General features: G+C 52.8%; 1 long non-coding RNA gene across 1 annotated transcript; it reads left to right on the top strand.

Annotated features, from left to right (window-relative positions):
- Positions 1 to 235: 235 nt before the first annotated feature.
- LOC148054613 (uncharacterized) lies at positions 236 to 6,925 on the top strand. The gene is made up of 3 exons (XR_015706227.1): positions 236 to 1,952; positions 2,881 to 2,992; positions 3,407 to 6,925. It is a non-coding gene; the product is annotated as an uncharacterized LOC148054613 (long non-coding RNA).
- The last annotated feature ends 2,073 nt before the right edge of the window (positions 6,926 to 8,998 follow it).

The raw sequence follows: 8,998 nt of genomic DNA, 5'->3' as shown, positions 1-8,998 counted from the left end.
GCCTTTTTTGTAGCAAACCAGAGTGGGGAACTGATCCTTTCTTGGGGGTTTTGTGGAACCCAGGGTGGTTCAGTGTGCGGCTCGCTGTGATGAGGGGGCTGGGAGGGAACAGCACTGCTGTCTTTGGTGCCTGCTGGTTTGCACCGCTTGAAGTAACAGTGGAGGGCTACGCTAAGGTGGTCTTAGTATACTAGACAACTTGGCAACAGGAGTAGATTGAGTGACGTGTAAAGGACTCACCTGGTTTTATAAGCCTGGCGCCTACCATTACAAAGGCCACTAACCGTGAAAGTCACTTTGTCCTTAACTGGAGAAGGGTGTTCCTTTCAAAAAGCTGCTTCTCCAGTTTCACAGAGCACACACGTATTTGCTGCTTCTCTTGGGTTTGGCAAAGCGGAGTGTGTGCTGACAGAGAAAGAGTAGGCATGCTGGAGTGTTGCGCTGGTGCTTTTTTGTATTCCCTCATCACGTCATCACTGTTAGGGAGTTGCAAAGTCACTTTAGGAGCAGGAGGAGGAGTGTTGTGGCAGCATTTAGGAAATGCTGTAGGAAATCAGTGTCGACGTAGGAGAGGGGCCCGTAGAAAAGATGAAGAAGTAACATGGCTTTGGAGGGTCGACGTGAGAGTCAAAGCAGTCCACTCCTTTTTATCAAACCTAAGCTGACCGCTGGGGATTCTTGTTGTGGTTTGACAGCTGCAGGAATTGAAAGAATGGCGTATCCGGACTGAGTGTTATGTCACGTCCCTGAAGAACGCCATAAAGGATAAGCAGAGGGAACTAACAACTTCCAGGAACCAGCAGGGCCTTCTGGTCGCATATTCTAGAACTACGGCTGTCGCAGAGCTGAAAGAACGCATACGACGGTAAGGAAGTACCACAGTGGAGCAAGGCTTTGCTTTGTGCGATTGTGTGAAAACAACAGGACTGTCTTCTTGCATCCCAGTGAGATAATAATACACGATTTTCAAAGATGCTTTTGTTTTAGATGAGGTTCTTTCACACTCTTCTGTGGGGATTTGTGCTCTTGTGGACTTCTGTGACAAGGCCTGTACTTCTTTTCCAGGCTCCAAGTTGAAAACGCCAGGCTGGAAGCCACAGTCCAGCAACAAGCCACGACCATTGAAGCCCTTCAGAAAGACCTGCAAGCCTCTGCCTCAGTAAGCTAGTCGGAGCCTTCCCTTTTCATGAGCTACAGAGCCCAGTTCCGTATTCATGTGGGGAAATTTTAAGATGAGGTTTTTGTTGGAGAGCCTACGAGAGATCAGTTCCTCTGTTCTACTGACTATAGGCTTCTCTGAAAGTCCTGCTGGCCCATTCCCCAGCTTTCTGGCTTTGAGAGTTGTCCCATGAGACTACAGCAAGTCCCACTTAACGCCATCTTTGTTAAGGAGTTGACAGTAAGGCACTGGCTTGCGTATTTTCTGCTTTAGACCAGTCGTGAGGTTGAGACCTCAGGCAGTGCTTCAGACAGTCATGCAGTAGAGGCATTTGGTACTTTTGGCTGCGGGCTTTCCTCGCGCTCAGGTGGAGCCCAGCGCTTCATCCTGGAGGCTTGACTATCATCATCAGACTGTGACAGGAATTCTTCCGTTGCCTGTACTCTGGTCACCCTCCTGTTTTAGTGACTATGGATTCCTTGGCCAGAAGGTGTGGGTCTGTAATGCAACAAGAAGACCTCCAAAGATGAAAGTCAGCAACTAATAAGGGAACGACACCTCCCTTGGCAGTATTTTGTGTGCTTGGGGGGCGTTGCAGGGCAGGCAAACGCTGTGCTGGACTGATGCTGGCAAGAGAAGCAGAAAGGCCGTGAGGCGTGACCTTCAGTCGGGAAAGTCCTAGCGTGACTCCTCTTTTCTTCTTTTAATGCTGCGGTAGGCTCAAAATGGCCTGGAGGACTTGGCCACTGGCTTTCAGAAAACACGGACTGCAAACAAACACCAACATCAGCAGGTATATGAACGGCTTCTGGGAATGACTGGTTTTAGTCTTTGAATTTCTTGTGGGCAGGTGACGTATGAAAAGATCAGGTGGGCTCTGGGGAACCCCCAGGTTTTTGGGCAGGGCACCTGCAGAGGAAAAGTCTATCTATTCTCTCATCCTGCTGGTGCTACTGCGTTTTGAACGTGCCTGGTGAGCAATATGGGGGCACTTGCGTTCCTCAGCACAGTTCCTTTGATGGGTAGGCTGTGTGCTGTGGACAGGAGAGAGATCTGTGCCTGAGAGCTGCGAGAGGAGACTGGACTTGGGAGATCCCCGTTGTCTTCTTTGTGGAGAACACCATGTGCACATTCTGCATATGGATCCTGTTCCTGTGCTCTGTGCGCGATGTATCTTTTCTATTTTGAAAGCGTGGGAGCAAAAGCGAGGAAGCGAAGAAGCTGGCCGAGATGAAATGCCGATCAGAAGAACGTCTGGACGAAATGCGGGGAAGAAACGGCACACAGGAGGAAGAACGTACCAGGCATGGCTTTTTAGTGCTTTAAAGAAATATCACGCTGAGTAGAAGTCAAGCTTCACTGGACTCTAATATAAAAGCATGTACCTAACCGTTTGTGAGCAAATTCAAGCCTTGCATTCGATCTTGCAAGGTGCTTCTGTGCATGAACCTATGGTTTTAAAAAGCTGCAAAAGGCCTTGCAAATACAGGCTGCCTGCAGTTCTCCTGGGAGGGAAGGAAGCCTTTTCTTCCTCTGTTCAGGTGAACTTTGGGCCCTCCAAGTGATGTGTGATGCTGGAGTGCTGGCTGTTCTCAGTAATTCCTGGCCTGTCAAGCATGTTACAGATGAAGCAAGCCGTGGCTGTGCTGCTTACGTAGGAGTATGTGAAAAAGGCCGACTGTTGCTTTGCTTCACGCTCTCCTTACTCATTTGCTGTGCAGGTTGAAGATGCGTCTGGAGGGAACTCGGACAAAGCTGATATGCGGGCAGAGAGAGTCCCAGCTCAGTTTCCAGGGAGAGATGAAGAACAGCTGTTCTGAGGTGGCCAACCAGGTTGGTAAACTAAGAAGAAATGTGAGCGCTGGTTGGTTTGGTGGATTTGAGGTGATTATTTGTTTCTGCTGGAACCTGGATGATTCTTTTCCTATGCTTCTCTTCCATGTTGCTAATTATCTGTTGGCTGTATTTTGCAACTGATTGACTTCTCTTGAGACTCCTGCTGCTATTGTAGCAGTGGATGATGATGATGATGATGATGATGATGATGATGATGATGATGATGATGATGATGTTGATCAACACAGATGAAGTTATCGTGATGGGTAAAAGCCATGAGCCAGGAGTCCCAGCAGGGCTGCTGAGGTCAATGGCCTCGCTGACCATGACACAGTCCCAGGGGCCCCGAGCGACAAGAGCAGAGCTGGTCACCATACATCGAGATTTTAATACATTTTAATACTCTCTCAGCAGGCAACGAATGCAGTCTCGAGGGCCCCCCACCTTACAGATCTCCACAGAAGTGAGTAACTTTAGAGCTCTCTCTTTGAGTTCCTTTTGTTTTGCCGCTTACAAGTTGGTGACATTTCCCAGCAACTGGAGGTGCAGTCGAAAAAACGCATGCAGGGGGCAAGGTGAAACCAGGACCTGTGAGAAAAGTTGTTCACTTTGCGTGGGACTCAGGAAGAACCGGGGCAGAACCAGGGCTTGACCCCAGAAGGCGCTGGGAGACTAGCACGGTGGGTCACAGGCAAACAGAGCAGTCTAAAAGAGAGATGGGAGAAAGAGCTGGACAAGAAATAAGGCAAAAACTGCAAGAAGTTGAGCTGTATCTCCACGTAATGCAATTTTCCACGTGCGTCTGTAGCCCACAGGCTGTAACGTTGTTGCCGACCCGTTTGAGAGTTTGCTTTTCAGTATCTGGATCTGTGCGTTAGTGCTGCCCTTCCCAGGATCCACTTTCCAGTGCTGCCTTTGGCCCAGCCTGCTGTAAAACTCACGCACAGCCTTTTCTTCTCCCGCCCTTCCCCCGTCAGAGCTGAACCTCCAACACCGTTAGCAACGAGAAGATGCTGGAGCAGAGGAAGTGCCAGTGCCAGAAAACAGAGTGCTCACAGGGAGATGAATGAAGCCTGCAAACCTTTGCCTTCCACCTCACCCAGCAGCTAACCTGCATCTAATTCCAAGGGTTCTGTTGCAGTTTGGTCTTTAATAAACTGTGTTATCTAGTACACGTCTTCTTAGTTTTGCTGCACACTTGGAGCGCTTCGGACCTAGCACGTTTGGATGAGGAGAGTCCTATTTTTGAAGGCTCACTCAGGCTCTCTTCCTATGCAGGCACTTAGCCTGTCCCTCCCTGCCCCTGCTCTGAATGAAAAGCAGTCCTGCAGACACCCCTGAGAGGGAGCACCCATCTGTGGCCTTTTCCTCTGGGGAGGCTTGAGCCATGATTGTGCTCAGCTGAGGGATTAGTGCTGAGCTACTGCTAATCATCTCTTCCTGCCTTTGTAGAGCAATCCTCCTGGTGGTCTGGGCAGAAGGTGATGGGAGAGTGTTGTGGTTTAACCCTAGCCAGCAACTAAGCACCACACAGCCGCTCGCTCATTCCCTGCCTGCAGTGGGACGGGGGAGAGAACTGTAAGGGTAAAAGTGAGAAAACTCATGAGTTGAGATAGGAACAGTTTAATAATTTCAATAAAGTAAAATAGTAGTAGTAGTAATAATAATATAGAAAGCAAGTGATGCATGATGCAATTGCTCACCACCCGCTGACCGATGCCCAGCCCATCCCTGAGCAGCGATCGCTGCCCCCCAGCCTACCCCCCCCAGTTTATATACTGAGCATACGGTATGGCATAGCCCTTTGGCCAGTCTGGGTCAGCTGTCCTGGCTGTGCCCCCTCCCAGCTTCTTGTGCACCAGGCAGAGCATGGGAAGCTGAAAAGTCCTTGACCAGTGTAAGCACTACTTAGCAACAACTAAAGCACCAGTGTGTTATCAACATTACTCTGATACTAAATCCAAAACACAGCACTATACCAGCTTCTAGGAAAAAATTAACTCTATCCCAGCTGAAACCAGGACAGTGAGCTTCTGGTAGCCATGGAAGCTTTGCAGATCCCATGGGGATCTGATGGATTTCTAGCCTGCCGAGTGAAAAGGTGTGAAGTGGGCACAAGCTGGAACAGGGGGAATCCCACCTCAACCTAAGGAAAAACCTTTTCTCTTGCGAGGGTGGTGAGAGACCCGTGTCAGGGAGCAGCGCAGGCACACTGCTCCCTCAGGGACCGGGAGCCAAAGGGGGTCCCATGGCTGGGCCCCGCCCTGCTGGCCTCGGCCTACGCGAGCGAGGGGAGCAGCCAGGTCCCGGGGTGGGCAGCCGAGAGCCCAGAGGGGCAAACCTGTGCCCAGTGAGGCGCAGCTCTGAGGGCAAGCCAGGAAGTCAGGCCAGGCCGAGCTGGCGTGCAGGCCCAGTGGTGGCAAGCAGGGTCAGACGCAGTCCAGCGATGGCCAGGCAGGGCCACAGGGAGGCCAAGTGCAGACCGGGAAGGCAGCCTGCGGGCTGGGGTCTGAAGCAGCGAGGTCCGTGGCCAGGCACAGCTGAGACAGAGCTGGAGCCGCGGACACCATGACAGAGCTCAGGCAGGGCCTGGAGGCCTCTGCCTACACCTCAGTGGGCCTCCTGGGCTGGAGGCCCCAAGGACCTGGGGCAGGGCTGGAGGCCCCAGCTCAGCTTGCTGGTGGTGGTTTATTTGTGCCCCAGAGAGGTTGTGGAGTCCTCATGCTTGGAGACGCCCCAAACTGGACGTGGCCCTGTGCGACCTGCCCTGCCTGACCCTACTTTGAGCAGGGTGGGGACGGACAAGACGAGGCCCCTTCCAGCCTTGACGATGCTGTGCTTTCAAGGCACAAACATCTCCAGTGATCCAGAAATTTCACGCTGCAGGCCTGGTTTTATTCAGCTAGACCTCATGCCTGCTTTAACGAGCCTCAGTAAGTGAGTCAGAGCCTTCCACGGAACAGTGAAGAGGAATGCCTGTGGTGTCATCCGCAGAGCTTTGTACCGTCCTTACTTGAAGTTTCCCACTGGGGCTAATTCGGGTGTTGGTGTCAGCATCAACAAGGTGCTTTCACCCATAGCCCATATGAAGCAAATGCCTGTCCCTCCCTGCCCCTGCTCTGAATGAAAAGCAGTCCTGCAGACACCCCTGAGAGGGAGCACCCATCTGTGGCCTTTTCCTCTGGGGAGGCTTGAGCCATGATTGTGCTCAGCTGAGGGATTAGTGCTGAGCTACTGCTAATCATCAGTTACCAAACTCTTCCTGCCTTTGTAGGGCTGAGCCATCCTCATCCCTTCACCGGCCACAGCCCCCATCTTCACCCCTCGGGATGGTCCCTGGCCCTGCCAGTCTGCTCCCACCCATGTCCTCCTCAGCTATGGGAGGCCTGCCACAGCCCGGAGCCAAACTCAGTGCCAGGCCCCACTGCAGCTGTCACAGAGGGACCGCAAGGACAAGGGAGCCCCAAGGCTGAACCGTGACTATCCCAGCTCTGCAGAGCCAGCAAAGGCCTTCCAGGGCCAGCAACTCCCCGCTCCCCTCCAGTCCTAACACTGACCCACCAGAGGGACACTCGCAGAAACCCACATGTCCTCTTTAATCTGCCCATGCCCTGAGATGCCAAACAGAAAGGAACGTAACCTAATCTAATCACCTAACCTAGAGCCAAATCCCACCGGATCCCAGCACACGCTGGGAGAAGTGCTGAGAAGAAGCCCCCTTCCTTTTTGCCCAAGGCCTTCGCAAGCCTCCTACCAGCTCCGTAGGCCACCAACACAGCAGACACACAGCCCACCACAGGCCCTCCTCCCGCCACCCTCGGTGCTGCGGGAGGGGACACCCTCCCCACTGTCCCCTCTGCTCCTGGGGAGCCACAGCGGAGGCAACGTTAGCTGAAAAAGATCGCCCTGACATAGTTCAGAACAGCGTCCTCGGAGTCTAGGTGTCTAGGTGTCTTCCCGGCAGCAGAGCAAGAGGAAGATGACGACTCCCCTTTTGATTCTGAGGTAGAGTCATAGAATCACAGAATCATTTGCCTTGGGAAAGACCCTCAAGATCTTGGAGTCCAACCGTAAACCTCAGACTGCCAAGTCCACCCCTAAACCGTATCCCTAAGCGCCGCGCCTACACGTCTTCTAAATCCCTCCGGGGTGGGGCCTCAACCACTTCCCTGGGCGGCCTGTTCCAGCGCTTGATAGCCCTGTCAGTGAAGAAAGTTTTCCTAATATCCAATCTAAACTTGTTCCTGATACAAGCCAGGATGCTATTGGCCTTCTTGGCCACCTGGGCACGCTGCCGGTCCCATTCGGCCGGCTGTCGACAAGCACCCCCAGGTCCTTTTCCGCCGGGCAGCTTTCCCACCACTCTTCCCCTTCTCTGAAGGAGGCAGTGGGGCCCCACTGGGCTCGCTTGCTTTGGGGCTCCTTTCCCTCTGCTGCTGCTTCCGCCACACGCTCGTAACTGGGACCTGGACATGCCGGTGCTGCAGGCAAGCTGTTCACTTAGCACTGGGACGACGTCAGGTCAAGCTAATGACGCGGGTCTCCTAGCAGCTGGCCTTTGAGCTGCATTTCTAGTACAGGATTGAAGCAGTAAAGCTTCCCGCCGGCTACAGTCCTCTGAAATCCTAGGAGGCTGGCGCTGTGAGCATTGCTGGTTTCCCACCACACAGCTCTCTTCTCCGCATCCAGTCAGTGTCAAGTGGTTGCCCGTAGGGCCTAGCGTCCAGACGCTTAGCTGCTTCTGCCTAGGTCCTCTCGATCTTGGGCAGGTGTCCTTCGGCCCCTTTTGAAAGCCCCGCTCAACAGAGATGCCCAACACGCTGGCTCTGTTTGCCCTTTTTGCTCTGTCCGTCACCTGATACCACGTTACGCGTGGTGGCTGAAGCGGGAGATTTGTGCGTGGAAACGGGTCGAGGTGGAGCCTGTGCCAGTTCTCACGCCTCTCTTTTAAATTACGCAGACGGATTCGGAGGGTCCCAGGAGAGTGGTGACGGGTGCGCAGCTTCCAGATGCAGAGAGACGCGGAGCGTGCACGCCGTCCGTTGCACAGGGGCACGGCAATGGTAATTTCCTGACGGGCTAAATGGTTACCTTTGTAAGCTGCTGTGGAGTGAAGCGGATGGGGAAAAGCAGAGTGAAATAAGCACTCGCAGCAGCGTCGCCCCTCTTTCCTCCTCCGTAGGTGTCTTGCCAGCAGCAGAGCAAGCGGGAGATGATGTCTCTTCATTTGAGAATGAGTTACTTTCTCCTCCGGAGGTAATGCAGGAGTCACGCTTCTGTAACCCCAGTGCTGAAATGCAATGTGAATCTGCAGTGCTGCTGGGGCTTCCTGTCCCCACTGTCTGTCTCTCTGTCTGTGTTCTTGCTCTCTCAGGTTTCTGCACTGCAGCGGGAAGAGCTTCAGCTAAAGAAGGGTGCTTTAACTCAAGCACATTGTCAAGGCAACAGACAGGTGACTCTAATAGAGGCCGATGCAGATATCTTTAAATAGAGCCTGTTGGTGTACGGAGAGCTGTTCTTGCAACTGAGTTCATTTTGGAATGCTGCTGAGAGGTGGTTGTTGTATTTGGACCTGAACTGAGTTTCCAACTGCATTTCGTTCCCGTTGTGAAGCAGAAGGTCTGCATAAGGAGGGAAAACAGTGGGCTGGAAAAAAGCGCATGCACGGACTCGCAGCCTGTGTTCCAAGGAGAAGAATACTTAAGCCTTTTCTGTGTATGAGGAAAGAGAAAGCCTCATGAAGAGCTGCCGATAGTTTAGATGTGCTCAGCTGAGAAAGGTGCCCGCAGATGCCTGCTGGTGGCGGCCAAAATCTCTGATCTTTGAATTCACTAGTCACAGAAGCATAGAATGGTTTGGGTTGGAAGGCACCTTCAAAGATCATCTGGTCCAAGCCCCTGCTGCGGGCAGGGACATCTTCCACTAGATCAGGTTGCTCAAAGCCCCGTCCAGCCTGACTTCGAACCCTTCCAGGGATGGGGCATCCACAACTTCTCTGGGCAA

This window comes from Nipponia nippon, unplaced genomic scaffold (assembly GCF_047370975.1).
Source record: "Nipponia nippon isolate SJK-2023a ecotype South Korea unplaced genomic scaffold, ASM4737097v1 scaffold_3, whole genome shotgun sequence".
Taxonomy (NCBI): Eukaryota; Metazoa; Chordata; class Aves; order Pelecaniformes; family Threskiornithidae; genus Nipponia; species Nipponia nippon.
The sequence above is the reverse complement of the archived record's forward strand: the minus strand, read 5'-3'. Positions and strand labels throughout refer to the sequence as shown.